Source organism: Amphiura filiformis, chromosome 20, assembly GCF_039555335.1.
Source record: "Amphiura filiformis chromosome 20, Afil_fr2py, whole genome shotgun sequence".
In the NCBI taxonomy this organism is placed as follows: Eukaryota; Metazoa; Echinodermata; class Ophiuroidea; order Amphilepidida; family Amphiuridae; genus Amphiura; species Amphiura filiformis.
The window spans coordinates 34,062,082-34,078,687 of NC_092647.1; the positions used below are offsets into that span (position 1 = coordinate 34,062,082).

Consider the following 16,606-nt stretch of genomic DNA (forward strand, 5'->3'; position numbering starts at 1 on the left):
AGGGGCTGCCAGGGTGGGGGAAGCCGGTTTTCTGCAATTTTTCTATGGTATTTTATAAATTTTAAATTTTTTATCCTCAGATGATATCTGTCGTGAAATAAATCAATGCCGCTATAGGATATAATAGGCCTAGTAGGCCTACCCTGAGTATGCAATATATACAACAATAACAACAATAACAATAACAAAACCAACAACCAATATCTAATTTGTAAAAAAAATATTCATAGGCTTATATAGGCCGCGCCTATTTAGATTAGTAGGCCTATTCCTGAATTATACAATAATGAAAAAACCGGCAAAAACAATCAATCACTGCAGTCAGAAAGAAAGACACGTACAAGAAAGAAGACAGAAAAAGAGAAAAAAGTAAGAAAAAATAGAAAATAATAGAATTGGACCACACAGGGATTCGAACCCGTACTAGTTGACCAGGTCAAAACAATATTACATAGTCGAGAAGATTACAAGTCAAACGCGCTAACCGATTGAGCTACTGAGGAGGCTTATGAAAGCAGATGGTCTCAAACTGACTATGATATTCAATAGTGCATACAGGATGATAAACAAACGCATTACCCTCGCAAAGTCGGTCGCATCGATGATGAAAAAACTCGTTTTTTGCAAAAGTAGCTTCAATTTTGAATGAAAATCAAATGGTAGAGTAATCGACAGACCGTTGAGAAATAATGTTGGTAGTTAGATGTCAAAATTAACGTTCCACAATCAAGATATCGATAATGTGACAAAACAGTTTTTTCTCAATCAAGATTCTCGAAAATGTTCCCCCAAAACGGGCTTTTAAAATTTAATCGGTACTGTATTTGGTTCTTCCCCATGGCAACATTATTTCTTTGATCGATTTGTAGTACAATACAAAAAAGAAGAAAACAATCACTTGGCGTGGTTTTATACGGAGCGCACATTTGAAAAAAACGTCATGGAACGCGTTTTTGATCTTGTGAACATGGTGCGTAAAAACGCTTTAAACGAAGGATTTTCAAATTTATTCAAAAAATGTGTGTAAACACACAAAGAAAATGTTAAGCTACATCACATGCACCAACATTTCACTCGCTGCGATATCTGATTACTGAGAAAACTCTGTTTTAGAGAACAACTTTATACATATTGTAGGCCTATACGTTTTTTATACGTTTCTTAGTGTAACCTTAATAGTGCAACGTAATGCATAAATGAATACTCTATATATGTTTTGTACCATTTAATGATCACGATTAAGACCCATACCCTCAGAGAAACGAGGAGGGGGCCGGGTGGTCATCTTTTGTGCGGTTACATTAATGACTTTCCCCACCCCGGGGATACATTGAGGGCATCTTATACCCACAATTATCAATAATATTATCATCATATCCTATGTTTTCCAAAATGCTGATATATTCATCTAATCCTTTAATTCTTTTGAGGAGTGTACATTTGAAAGCGTGGGTTCTCGTGGGGAGAAGAAGAGACTATATAGGTGGGAGAGAGGGGAGCCTAGGTAAGAGGTATGGGTTGTGCTTATCGGGGACAATAAACTAATTCATAATTCACTGCGCTTATAATCAAATCATCTCCATCATCGCGCATCGTTTAAATGTTTCATACAAACAAACAAAGCCTTCCCCCTCAATATACGCGCATGATTTCTAGGCCTCGGGGCCGCAGAACTCGGGGTGTAAGTATACGGTGACATAAAAGTATGCCGCCTACGACAGAAAGCATCAAATACCGCCCGCAGTGATGTAATGAAAGATCAAGCACAATTATCAATAATATTATCATCATATCCTATGTTTTCCAAAATGCTGATATATTCATCTAATCCTTTAATTCTTTTGAGGAGTGTACATTGACTTGTTCGACTTCTCTGCTCGTGAATATTGCACTGCGAAATTTAAACATTATTTTCTTTTGTATACTTAGATCACAAGGATAGAGATCGCAAGGATAGAGATGACCCTGAGAAAGAACGTGGCGGGGGTCTCCTCTTTGCAGTTAAAAGCTCTATCTTGAGCTTGAGTTGTTGAGCCTGTTGACGAGATAATGGTAATTGAAATAAGACCAAATAAAAGTGAAAAAATGGCTCTTGTGTTATGCTACAGAGCACCTGATGGCAACGTCGAAACATTTGTTAATAATTTTGACTCTACAATTGAAAAACTCCACAATGACTTTAACCAGATTCATGTAATTGGTGATTTTAATCTTCCTGATGTAAAAGGTTGTCTTGACAGTACTATATATCACAATGTTACAGATTCTGAACAAGCTTTTTGTGATTCTGTGGATTCTTTTTTCCTGAAGCAAATGAATGATATCCCATCTAGAAAAAATTGTGATAATATTTTAGATCTTATTTTCACAACTGTCCCTGACAGGCTCAATGGTGTTACCATATCACATGAAACATTCTTAACAGATCACAAGCTGCTTCAATTTACTGTGAGTACAAGGGTTGAGCGTCTCAAACAAAGACCTCGATTTGTATACAATTTTAAAGCAGCTAATTTTAATGATATACGTTGTGAGCTGCAAAACACTGATTTTAGTCAAGTATATTGTGCAATAGATGTTAATTCATCATGGAATTTATTTTCAGAAATATTCACCAAGGTTTTAGATGATTACATACCAAAAATTAAGATCAAAGACTCTTCGGCCCCAGCGTGGATTGACGCAGAAGTTAGGCATCTCCAAAACAAAAAGGAAACTGCGTGGAGGCGTGCTAAAAAATCAAATCTCTCTAGCCACTGGGCCAATTTTCGGAAGTTACGTAATCGTTTGAAAATTTGCTCTCTGCCAAGTTTAATGAGTATATTGATAGTCTTGGTGAAAGTGTTGTTGATAACACCAAGAGATTCTGGTCATTTTTAGATCAAAACAAAATCCAAATCTCTTCCAAAAGTTATCAGCTGGGATAACATCACAGCTACAACAGCTAGAGAAAAAGCTTCTCTTTTTAACAACTATTTTTATTCTGTTTTTACTCAGCCAACTTCCAACACACAGTTGCCAAAGATACATGGGTTTCAACATCCTTCACTGGGTAATATTCAGATCAACGAATGTGATGTCCTCAAGATCTTGTGCAATTTAAATGTTTCCAAAGCTATTGGTCCTGATGGGATATCTCCCAGGGTCTTGAAAGAATGCGCTCATGAAATTGTTTTTCCTTTGTGCCACATTTTTAACTTATCTTTGAGTTCTGGTATTATGCCTGAGACCTGGTTAAAAGCCAATGTTGTTCCTGTTTTTAAAAAGTCTGACAGGCAACGTGCTGAAAATTATAGACCTGTGTCACTATTGTGTATATGTGGAAAAGTGATGGAGAGAGCTATTTTTGATCAAGTGTTCCCCGCAATTAAAGACCAATTATACCATCTGCAACATGGTTTTATCAAAGGTCGCTCCACTGTGACACAGCTTTTATCCGTTTTTCATGAAGTCAGTTCTACTCTGGACAACGCTGGGCAAGTTGATATGATCTATCTTGATTTCTCGAAAGCTTTTGACAGTGTTTGTCATAGCTTGTTGCTTCACAAATTGCAATCTTTTGGCTTTCATTCTGACCTCCTCAATTGGTTTCGCGCTTATTTAACAGGGAGGAGGCAGAGGGTTGTTATTGATGGGGTAAATTCCGACTGGCTTCCAGTTGTTTCAGGGTACCCCAAGGTTCAATATTGGGGCCTATGCTTTTCTTTTGTACATAAATGACATGCCCAGTGTTGCCCAGAATTCTTCTTTAGCTTTGTTTGCAGATGACTCTAAATGTTATAAAAACATCTCTGATGTCTCTGATTGTCACATGCTCCAAAGTGATATTGATGCATTATTTAATTGGAGCAAAACTTGGGATCTCCATTTTCATCCCTCTAAATGCCAGATCATATCAATCACCAGACGTAGGAATGCAATTCGTCATGATTATAAAATGAATGGTGCCATTCTAGACCGTGTTAGTTCCATTAAAGATCTTGGTCTTGATATTTCCTCGTCTTTCACTTGGGATGATCACATTAACAGGGTTGTTAAAAAGTGTAACAAAAACTTGGTATGATTAAACGCACCATTGGCTTCAATGCCCCTCGTAATGTATCCAGGACTTTGTACTCAGCCTTGGTTCGTAGTGATTTGGAATATTGCAGTCCCTCTGGAGTGGTACCTCAAAGCGCAACATCCAGAAAGTTGAGGGGTCCAGAGAAGGGCAACTAAATTCATTTTAGATTATCCGAGGCTGAGTACAAAGAAAGGTTAACAGAGCTAACTCTTCTCCCATTAAGTTTTAGAAGAGAATATGTTGATCTCAATATATTTTTCAAGTGCAATCTGGGATTATATGACATCAATCTAGATGATTATGTAGTTTTTAATGGTATTAACAAAGACCGTCCCACCACCAGATTTTCCTCTGATCCTTTGTTGCTGGTAAATCAGCTTTCTAAAACTGAGTGCCACAAGATGGGCTTTTTCAGCGTATGGTGCCCATTTGGAACCAGCTCCCTAGTATTATCAGATCTACAAATTCTGTTGCTTCATTTAAGCACCAAGTTTTGGAGTTTTACCAGTCCAAATTTGCTCGTACCTTTGATGCAACTTCTGTTTGCACTTGGACCTCTTTTTGTAATTGTCCAAATTGCAGGCAAATGTAACTTACCTGCATTTTCCCCTCTAATTTATTTTTCCTTCCCTTCTTTTTTGGTTTTGGTGGGGCGGTCTTAGAGGTGCCTGGCACCTGTTCGCTCCAGCCATTCACTGGACTTTTAAAACAAATGTTCCTTTCATAATATTGTGTAATTTTTGATGTAACTTATGTGCAATATTATATATTTCTTGTAATTCTGTGCCAGTGATAAAGTGTAATAAATAAATAAATAAATAAATCAGGTGATTATCTTCTTCACACGATTATATAACACTAACTGAAATGAAAACAGAGTCTCCTTGCTACAAATTTTAAGTTTCTAACAAAGGGTAGAAACAAAGATATCGATAATCATGTCAGTAAATAGTGAAACGGAGAGCCAAAATGCGATTTCAGATTTTTGGCCTGTTTTTAAGCTTACCTCCTGTGTGTTTGTCCATTGCAGAGATACGAAAATTCAGCTCTTGTCAAATTCATATTTAGAGAAAAGTCACGATGCTCACGTTTTCGTGGTAGTTTTTGATAGTTATTATACATTTAAAAATGATTGCATGGCTCTGCACTAGGTATATTTTTGTAAATATTTGGATTTGTTTACCTGTCGATCGTCAGTTTTTGCCGTGGGTTGAAAATACGGCAGAGAAATTTGTCATGTCGTACGTGCGAATTTGGCTTCAAAATTTCACTATTCTGCTAGAAGTTGTACAGAGATCTTATAATATTGTGTAAATAATTTTGTCAGGAACAAAATAAGGTATTACATACCGTCTACGAGTAAATATTGAGGACAAAATTCAGGTTTTTCATGTGTTGTTTCAAAGAATTTTAGATTTGTCATTTTGAAACTTCCCGGCCATCAATCGTCTGAACGTAAACAAGTTTTTCCTAAAATTGTAAATTTCCTTAAAACGACTTTTGTTGATCAAACTTTGGATTATTTAAGATGTAATTGTTTAAGGATGTAGAATTTTAAGATATTTTTGAGTATTTTTATGTTTTACATGGTCAAAAGGGGTCATCATCAGATTCCTGATTTAAAAACACTAGCAGTTCTAGTTATTAAATTTCGTCATGTTCAAAATCTTTTCGAAATTGAGCGCCTGACGCGGAGTGACTGCGCGATATCCATAGTAACGGAGCTTACGCTTTGAACGCAGCCGCCAAAAGGTTCCATGAACGCGTTCAGGAAAGTATATAAAGGCCGTGCACGACGCAAATTAATCAGATTGCTTGGTCAGGGCCGTGACACTCCGGCACTTGTTGGAAGACATCTAGTACAGCAGACAGTACATGTACAATGTGATTCTCTAATTTATAATTACGATTACGTCATTGTCAGAATGCCAGAGCTTGTTTCATTTGTTCATTAGAATGATTGACAGCTTCACAGACAGCGGTGGGCGGACTTTATACTCTTTGTTTTGTGAGCGGTACAAAAATGTGATTCTCCTCATAAATTATAGGTCAAGGTAGGTCAATTCGGACGTGACGCCTGTCTTCAACCGCTGTATAGCACGGTATAGGCAGTTTGCAGAGAGTGTCGCTTCTCTACCTTTATTTTCTCTGGCTTGGTGGACAATAGCAGGGCCGCGACACTCCGGCACTTGTTGGAAGACATGAAGTACAGCAGACAGTTACATGTACAATGTGATTTTCTCATTTATAATTAGGATTACGTCATTGCCAGAATGCCAGAGCTTGTTTCATTTGTTCATTAGAATGATTGACAGCGGTGGGCGGACTTATACTCTAAAAATGTGATTCTCTAATAAATTATAGGTCACTAGGTCAATTCGGACCGTCTCTTCCTCAGATCTCTATGTAGGACTCTATGGTATCTTCTCATTACACGTTCGTAGTAAGACTTGGCCGGCGACGACGCTTGCGAATTGCATGTCTTCAACTGCTGTATAGCATGGTATAGGCAGTTTGTACAGAGTGTCGCTTCTCTATCTCTTTTTTCTCGGACAATAGTCCACCCAAACCTTCACTCAGTTTGAAGGTAAGCACTGCCAACCAAAGCAAATACGCCCTACTCTGGAGCTCAGATTGAGCTAGGGGCAGCTTGGCTACCACAATAGTGGCAACACCCGGGTGGTTATGCACTCCGGTGTTTTGGCCTAGCGCCTATGCCTATTGTGCAAGTGACTTGCCGCACACATGCACAAGTCCAATGGAAAATTATGCACTGTATTTTGTGTGCATTCATTGTTGCATGGCAAGTTCGTATAGGTGTACAGAAATGGATACTGTACTCTGTAGTCGGCCTACTAGGCCTTGGCATAGCCTATGACTATGTCATGTGATGAGAGATTCTTGATTAAATTGTATTTTTATGCTTCTCGATTATTCAAACAGATAGTATGTACTGTTCGGCAGCATTTATTGGTAATTTATTTGGATTTAAAAGAGAGAAATAAGGAAATATCGTCATGATCATCAACAGAGATTGTGTATTTACCAATGTTTTACTTGTATTTATGAAATGTGATATGTGATAAGACAAATATGAAAGCAAAATAACAATACAAGATATAACAAAAGAAGCAAATATAAAACAGAATTGTCAAGTCTCATTTTTACCTGTTAGCCTATACTCCTTTCTTGCATCACTGATTCCACATATCTTGGGGGAGAATTCTAGTCTTTGATGCTACGCTACCACTTGTATGTTTAGAAGGCTAGTCTTCTCCACCAGTCGTTTACATAAGTATTAGGGGCAAGCTCGGTCCCGTTACAATAGCTCAATATTTGAAATGAGGGAGTGGCGTACCCAGTGGTGGGAGTGGGGCAGGGGATAATTGCCTCCCCCAACAAAAAATGAAACAAAATCGGGAATTAAGGTAAAGGAAAAGAAATGGGTCGACATCAGTTCATGTTCCTACCTTAATAAGATTCGATCTTCGCAACTGCAAGCCTTCTGTTACCCTCGTGGTAATTACAGGTTTAAGATGTTGGCAGAGAGAGTAGATATTGGGGTGGCATGCAAAAGATGGACCTGTAATGCAAAGATGAAATGCAATCAGTGATGCCATTCACACTTAGAACGCCACTGACCATCCTCTATGCATACGCTGGCGAATACGCTGTAGAAGTGACGTCATAATCGGATTAACTACCATAGCAATAGATGAAATCCGTTGGGCTGTGAATTTTGGTCCAGGAAGGTGTTCCATGTCAGTGCATTTTGCTGTTGTGTCAGTTGGACAACTGCTTGGTTACTGACATGTGTTTAGAGTATAGTATTGAAGTAATCCTGTGTGCAATTTTTGTTCATTTTTATGGAGAGGATTTTAAGATATGACCTTGTGAAAAATTATAAGTTTCTTTTTTAGGCCAGTTTACTTTTGTAGGTCCTGTGGTTCTTTGGTTATGTTGTAAAGAGGCAGGGGCTATTTGCCTCCTGTCACGTTTGTGCAGTGTTATTTAAAATCCGTGCAGTGAGAATTGAATTCCGTGCATAAAATATTTCTATACCATTCAACAAATTCAATAAATATGAACGGCTTAATAGTGCCTTCCGTATGGTCCCTGGTAGATCGTCAGCCCCCTTACCTTAAGTTGTAGATATTAGAAACTATACATTTCTTTAATCCTTGTGACAAAGACTGATAGCTTGACATGTATTTTACAGTAATCCAATCATTTTTCATTTTTGCCCCTGTATTATGTATTTACCTTCCCCTCTCCTAGAGTTTGCCCTACTCTGCTCTCGCAGTCATCAAAATACTAAATATGACTACTAGGCCTATTTCTATTAATTTTGCCAACGTGAGTGCTATACGGTGGTGGCTATTGCAACAAAAATGGGAGGGAGAGAGATTGACAGGGTAAAAACTGCACAATTGAACCCCATTAGGTTGTTCATATAAATTGTAGTACATCCTTGAGCCTAGTATATAGTAGGGTTCAATTATTTGGACCCTACTATACCGGGCCCAAGGATATTGTGGATGACAATGATGGGTCCCTTCACCCCACACCACCGTTCATCAGAGCCATTAGGCCTATGTCTAACTGCGGCAGAGAAAAAAAAATTACGAACATTTGCGATTGAGCATTTGGTCTGTTTTTGATTTTTGTTGTTTTTGCTTGTTTTTGTTTTTTGTTTTGGGGTTGTTGTTTTTACCCAAGTTAACCCTATTTTTGGCCCATTTTAGCATTAAAATGCGAAATTTTCTCGCGCCTCTCGCGCATCAGAAAATAATTTCTATGCAAAGGTGTATCGATATCGATACATTTACTGCCATGCTGTAGGTGTAATGAATCACTGTTTTTAAACAATTTTTGCCTTTGTGTATTAATTTTGTCCCCCGGTTAGGTTCTCATATTGGCCTCATATAATGGCTAAAATATCACCCATTTTAGAGATCAAAGATAAATTAATGAAAATCTTACCTGCTTTACGACAGACAAAAACTTGCAGCAACTAATGTTTTTTTTCTCGTATGGCTCCAATGTTATACACACTACGCGTAGCACAATAAGAATATGATTGAATGGATTTTCCGCCCCAAATAATACCACCACAGTACAAAAGATAATCATTTCGTACTGTTTCAAGTTCAGGGACAAGTTCAAAGTAAAACTGGTGATCTGTACAATTTCTTACAATTACAGAGATCAAACCACTAAATCAAATTCAACCATATCTGACTGAAGAATTAACAACAAGTGTTTCCATTCACTACAAAAATGAATGTGAAGAAACAAATTATTATCGCCGGAGGTGGGAATCGAACTAGGACCATTTGCTTGGCAGGCTAAGATACTTACATTTACACCACGTATACGTACTTGTTCACATGGGGGATATTTTTAGTATATATATCATAACATAGTGTGCGCTATTCATACGAAAAAAAAAAAATTTAAACAGTACTTGCAATGAGATTCACTGTCGAACCTCAACGGATTTAGACTGATAAAATAATGCTTGATAACTTATACTTTTGGAATTATTTGAGACATTTACGTGTTTAAGTGTTAAACCAATGACGACGTCAAAATTCAGTCAATCTTGCCCCCCCCCGCCATACCTGGTGCATTAAAATGGGAAAAAAAGTTTGGAATGAAGGCTAAGTAAAAATAGACTGTCCAACAGTCTCAGTTCGGTCCGGCCTGGATAATGGAACGATAGGCCTACATAATAACATAATAGCCTATCAAAATATGCCATAGTCCTTCACCCCCCCGATTCTAAATACACAGCGCCCAAAACCAATTCACAGCGCCCAAAACCAATTCCTCTTTCTACACGAGGTCACGTGATGAGCATTGAATAGCGGCCACGTTTCGGTGGGCGCTCCGCAAACAACATGATGCAGTCATGTCTACAGTAGAATTCATCTCGACCTTTGCAGGACTTAACCCCATTAAAAGCTATTAAACCAAGATAACACTCATTGAAACAGCTCAACTGATTAAATCGGATCTTCTCTGGTTGTGCACAAGTGACTGTTTTCATGTGCGATATCGCAATAAAGCTGGTATTCATAGCTTCAGTTGGGTAACCGATTATAAAGGAAACGAAAGGAAACAATGTTATGTGTGGCTTTGTTCACGAAATCAGACAATGGCGTGCTTTTTGTAAACCAGCATTCTTGAAAATGAGCAACATAATGATTTTTGACTTAACACGGTTTGGAAATAATTTCTTCATATTTTTGGTGTTACCTGTCGTTTACATGTCCTTTCTAAAACACAAAAGTACGACCCTCTCCATACACCTAAATTAGCTAAAAATTTAGGACATGTTACAAAACTATATTGTCTAGAATTTTAGAAGAGTACTTTTAATATTGGCCGGTTATTTTTCACACAGCGACGTTAACTAGGCAATGTACTATTACCTATAACATTAACTAAAACACCAAAGTACGAATATTTCCAAACATCTAAATTAGCTAAAAATTTAGGACATGTTAAAAACTATATTTTCTAGAACTTTAGAAGAGTACTTTTTATATTGGCCGGTTATTTTTCACACAGCGACGTTAACTAGTCATATCCCCATACTGTTAACGTAGGGCTATTTGTAGGGGTCACGCGTCAATGGGAAAGAGCACTGTGTATTGTGTATAGGAAAACGGACAGTAACTGCAGTATGAATTACTTTTTTTTGCCGTTTGGAGGGGTTTGTTCTAGTTCTTCTTCAACATGAGTGTTCCTTCCAAAACAGGGAAGGCCAAGAGACCAGCCAATACACCTACGAAAGATTCCAGACAGAATAAACATAAGAAAACTTTGAGCTACTCCAATGATGCACAGTGTCTTCGACCCTATATCTTCATGGCAGGAATCGCCATGGTAGGTTAAATCCACAGCCACGATTAGCCATTTGGTTCAAACCTTTAAAGCTCTTTTAAACTAATAATTAGTCGAGGGACATAACTAAGGCTACTCACAATAGCCGGGTAATCGATCTTGGTTGTGCGTGATTAAGCTTGTATACCACATTGAGGTCAATGGTCATCGACTTTTATACTGCCTACAGTGAGTGCAGCTGTACTACACGCTGCACGCTGTAGTCCATAACAGGACCAACGCAATATAAAATGGTCAAATTTTGAGTTCAAAGCGCACGGCCAATTTTCAAAGCGCATTCTAGCGACTATCATATCTGTTCAACACGTATTTCCAAGTTTATGAGACCAAATCTGGTTTCTTGAGAAAAAAAAATCATGACGGGAGATATTCATCATTTTCTAACCCGGTATCAGAAGATTTTCGTCTGATATCAAAATCGTGCATAGCAATTCACGTGTATCGATCCCGTGTATTCATTTTAGTGTCCCTTCTGCACCAAATAATTATTAGCCAGGCGGTGTCGGTGTGTGATGTTGATAAGCTTACAAATGAAGACATGGATATCCCAGGTGACAATGGTGCTTCCGGCGGTTCAGTGACGGTCAAAGATGGCAGCGGCCATGATAACAATCATGACAATGATAACATCGCACCAGTGTGGTTTCAGTGTTTTGAGAAGAGGTTTGATGACTTTATCGCTACTACTAGGGCCGAAATTAGAGATGTGAAAGAAGAATGTGACCTAAAGATAAAGGACATGGAAAAAAAACTGAACAACATTCTTGACAAAATCGACGATTTGGAGAACCGATCCCGTCGAAATAATCTTGTATTCTTCAACGTCCCTGAGGGGGCAGAACCAGATCCGTCTGACTGTACTAACTTTCTTGCAAGATTCATTGGTGAGTTCGTTGGTGTTAAGGATATTGATCTTGGTATTCAAAGAGCCCATCGTACTCCAATACATTCTGGGCCAGTACGCCCAAATCAAAAGCCCCGTCCAATTCATGCCTGTTTCTCAAACTGGAAAACCAAAGATCAGATTCGTAAAGCTGCCATTGCTGTCTTCAAAAATAAGAAGTTTCAGAACAGCAAAATCTTTGTCTCCGAGGATCTGAGCAGACGTGTACAGAGCCAACGTAAGGATCTTTTTGCCAGCATTGAAGAAGTTACGTGAAGATGGAAAACGCCCCTTCTTCAAGTTCCCAGCAATTCTCAAGTTTGTGGACAATGGAGTTGTCAAGGACTACAAGAGGCCAGATACAGGTGGACAGTCAGACTGAATTCTTTTGCTGGACTTTAAGCTTTCACTGCACTGTTTATCATTTTTAGACTCATTAAAATTTTGATTATTCCACCTGATCTAGTATTTTCGCATTTTGGGAAAAGACGTAATTATTTTTAAATAATTGAGGTTTTTTCATTTCACTTTGGAAATGAGGTTCCGTACTTTGGAAATGAAAAAAAAAAAACTGTACGCCACCTTTTTGTGTGGTCAACTCAACTGTTTTCATATATTTTTCCCATTGTTGAAGTGGACTGAAATATTTCTGTAGGGAAACATTATCATAGCTTTGACAACAACAAAAACTGTTTTTGATAATGTTGTTTGAAATGTGGCCATTTGAAAAATGTTGTTGTTTTTCACTCACGAAATGAGTTCACATTTTTCCCCAGTAAATTGAATGCTGTGTTTTGCAACATTTGACTCTATAATTTTATTAGGATGTTTGAAAGGTGACCATTCACAATGAACCCAGAAAAAAGTCTCTGGGCTACTTTCAGATTCTTGTTTGTTTACATGTATAATGGCCTACATTGTAATTCCAGTTTGCATTGTTTAGGCTTTCTTGAACTTTCATATTGCATTGTAATTTTTATGTCATCAATCATTGGTATTATTCCAGACCGTTATCAAGAACTTTGTACAGTACAGGTGTGTACGGTACATGTGTTATCATTATTCATGTAGTAATGCTGGATATCAGATATCCAGCTCTTTTAAATGAATGTTTTTGTTTGTGGGGCGCCCATAAATTGGCAGCCGGTTTATGTCCGTTTGCCTGCCAGTCAGAACTGTTTCCCAATCTCTGAGGTTCTGACCTTTTGCTGGTTTTCACTGATGAAGTTTTTCATGTTTACTGTTGTTTTTGTTTTGTCTGTGTTTTTTGTCTTGGTCGTTCCATCTGTGTTTGTTTGTGAGTGTTGGGCACACCATGATGATAAATGTAAATGTATGATATTCTGTTTCAATAATGATGCACATAACATGTATATTTCCTTGCAGGTTTTTTTAGTGTTCAGCATGGATTGTCCTAATCCCAATAATGATTTTTATAACCTTTTTCATGATCAGGCACGCTAAATTGTGCTTCCAATTTACAAGTAATTTTCTTACAGATTTTCAGGAGAGTGACTTTTTTTTCGCTTTAAAATATGGTTCTTAATTTCTCCTCGTTTAACTGTAGAGGGCTCCAAGATAACTTTAAGCGCAAATCAATTTTTTCCTTTTTTCACAAAAAGAAAGACGATATAATATTTTTACAGGAAACTCACTCCGCTGTAGCTGATGAAAAATTTTGGGCATCTCAATGGGGTGGTCACTGTTGGTTCTCTAGTTTTGCCTCCAATAGTAGAGGGGTTGGTATTCTGATCAAATCAAATCATAAAATCACTGTTAATTCTGTCTTTTCTGACCCAGGAGGGAGATTTTTGATTTTGGATGTTATTATTGACGATTTTCATTTAATCTTGCTCAATATCTATGCTCCAAACAAAGATGATCCCGACTTCTTTTTTGATGTGTTCGCCAGACTTGACAATATTAATTCTTCTCATTTATTAATTGCTGGTGACTTGAATATTGCCTTAAGCTCTTTGGACTATCAAGGCTCACGCCCTTCCCATTCTAATATCAATTCTCGTAACGCTGTGATTTCACTCATTGAAGAATTTAATCTTTTGGATGTGTGGAGAAATGAACACCCTGATTTACGGGTTTTTACTAGACATCAGAAAACCCCTCCTGCTCTTTCAAGATTAGATTATATATTTGTTTCCACTGATTTAGCTGATAATATTTCCGATTCTGGTATCATTAGTGGTGTTAAATCTGATCATTCTATTGTAAAATGTAAAATTTCTACTAATGAGCCTCCTCGAGGCAGAGGTTACTGGAAGTTAAATTGCCATTATTTAAGACATGATGCAGACTTTGTTTCCTTTATTAAGGATAAAATTACTGATTATAAGAATATTCATAGTAATGCATCTTGTAATCCCCATGTTATGTGGGATGCCTTTAAATGCACTATAACAGGTCATTGTATCCAGTACTGTAGTAGAAAAAAGAAGGAGAAAGATAAGATTAAAATGATCTTCAAATTGAAATTGATGAAACCAAACTGAAAATATCAAATCACTGCAGTGGTGATGTCGAGAACCCACTCTCAGATTTACTTACAACATTGAGCTCTTTGGAGGAAAAATTTAATTCAATTTTGGATCAAGAAACTGCTGGTTTGATAGTCAGGTCTCGCATCAAGTGGGCAGAATTTGGAGAGAAAAGTTCAAAATATTTTTGCAACCTGGAGAAGCGTTCATATGAAAAGAAAAACATTCACCTTCTTAAAAAAGATAATGGCTCTATTATCTCAGACCATAAAGATATTCTCAAAGAACTTCATTCTTTTTATGAATCCTTATACTCATCCCAGATGACTCCCGACATTAAAAAGGACATTGCTCCTTTTTTGAATGAAATCAATCTTCCAAATTTATCTGAAAACAGTAAAACCACCCTTAATAAACCAATCACCAAATCTGAGATTTTATCGACCTTGAAAGCTATGAATCAGAATAAGTCTCCTGGTCTGGATGGCTTGCCAGTTGAATTCTATATTGTTTTTTTCAATGATATCTCAGATATGCTTATGAATTCATACCTTTATTCTTTTGAAAATGGTTCTTTGTCTGTTTCTCAAAGAAATGGTGTAGTTACTCTGCTTCCTAAAAAGATAAAGACCCCTTTTGGTTAAAAATCACCGGCCGATTTCTCTTCTCACCACAGATTACAAAATTATTGCTAAAGTTATGGCCAATCGTCTTAAATTATTTTTGCAGGATATAATTCATGAAGACCAATCCGGCTTCATGAAAGGGAGAAATATTGGCAACAATATCCGTACAATTATTGATCTTATTGAATATTGTGATTCTAATGATATTTCAGGCTCCATTATTTTACTTGATATGGAAAAAGCGTTCGATAGTGTGGAACATAACTATTTATTTCGGGTCCTGGAGTCTTTCAACTTTGGTGAAAATTTTATTCGCTGGATGAAAACCTTTTATAGTGATAGGAAGAGTTATGTTATTAACAATGGTTTTCTATCTGAATTAATCACTATGGAACGTGGTATTTTTCAGGGTTGCCCTATTTCACCACTTTTATTTCTTTGCGCGATTGAGGTCTTGGCAGTTTCAATAAGAAATAATGAGCAAATTAAAGGTATTAAGATTGGCAACATTGAGAAAAAAGTCAGTCTTTTAGCTGACGATACTACCTGTTTTTTACATGGTGATTTGGAATCTTTTCAGAACCTTTTTAATATATTAAATAAATTTGCTAGGTTATCTGGTTGTAAGCTAAACATGAGTAAGTCCGAGGCTATTCATATTGGTAATCTAAAAGGAAACCCTTTCAAACCCTTTCAGGATGACGGGCTGGTGTGGCAAGAAAATACTTTTAAAGCTCTCGGTGTTCAATTTTCATTGAACACTAAGTCTCTCTATGAACTCAATTTTGTCCCAAAATTGATTCAGATTCAGCAAATCCTTAATTGTTGGCGTTCTAGAAATTTGTCGTTGATTGGAAAGATAACTGTAATTAAAAGCCTTTTGTTACCACAACTTCTGTATTTATTTTCAGTGCTTTGTATTTCAATCCCCAAAATCTTTTTAAAAAAATTAAACACTATTTTTTTCAAGTTTATTTGGAATGGGGGTAATGACCGTGTGAAGCGGAAGTTTTTCTGTAATGATTATTCCGATGCCGGTCTTCGTATGACTGACATTGTTGCCTTTTCCCAAGCACAGAAAATGGTTTGGATAAAACATTTATTAGACACTAATTTTGTTAGCACTTGGAAATTTTTGGAGGTTAATGTTCTTTCTCATTTCAACCATGACACTTCAATTTTGTTCAAAACTAATGCCCCTAACTGTGTTTTGAATTCCTTGAAAAATTCACAGCTTGCGGAAACCATAAAGAATTGGTATCTGTATAGAGACAAAGTAAAGGAAAATATGGGTTATGGAAATTACCACTTGCAGGATCCAATCTGGTGGAACAAAATGTCCGGCTGAAAACAAAACAGTTTTCTTTTATCCCGAGTGGAGTAATCTTGGTATTTCTACTCTTTCTGATCTTAATAGAGGTTACAATTTAGTTAAGACTTTTGAGGATCTTGTCATTGAGTATGAAATTCCAATTAGAGATAGACGGAAATACAATTCCCTCATGAATGGAACTCTGATTGAATGGTTTGAAAATCCCATGAATGTTGATGTGAACATTTTGATAAAATTGTGGAAACTTTGTTTGAAACAAATAAAGTGACAAAATTTGCATACAACATTTTAAAGACT

The 16,606-nt window shown here is 37.1% G+C and overlaps 1 protein-coding gene across 4 annotated transcripts in view; it reads right to left on the reverse strand.

Annotated features, from left to right (window-relative positions):
* The window catches only part of LOC140142685 (D-beta-hydroxybutyrate dehydrogenase-like), a 46,066-nt gene that overhangs the window by 15,460 nt on the left and 14,000 nt on the right, over positions 1–16,606 (reverse strand). The window contains exons 1-2 of one of the 4 annotated variants that reach the window (XM_072164684.1): positions 9,047–9,063; positions 7,534–7,646 (exon numbers count right to left, since the gene is read on the reverse strand). The exons of 1 other annotated variant lie outside the window; for it this stretch is intronic. The gene's annotated coding sequence lies outside the window, so the exon portion shown is untranslated. Of the gene's footprint in view, positions 1–7,533; positions 7,647–9,046; positions 9,119–16,606 lie in introns of those variants that run through there. 2 more of the 4 variants (XM_072164685.1, XM_072164683.1) reach the window with 2 other exon arrangements.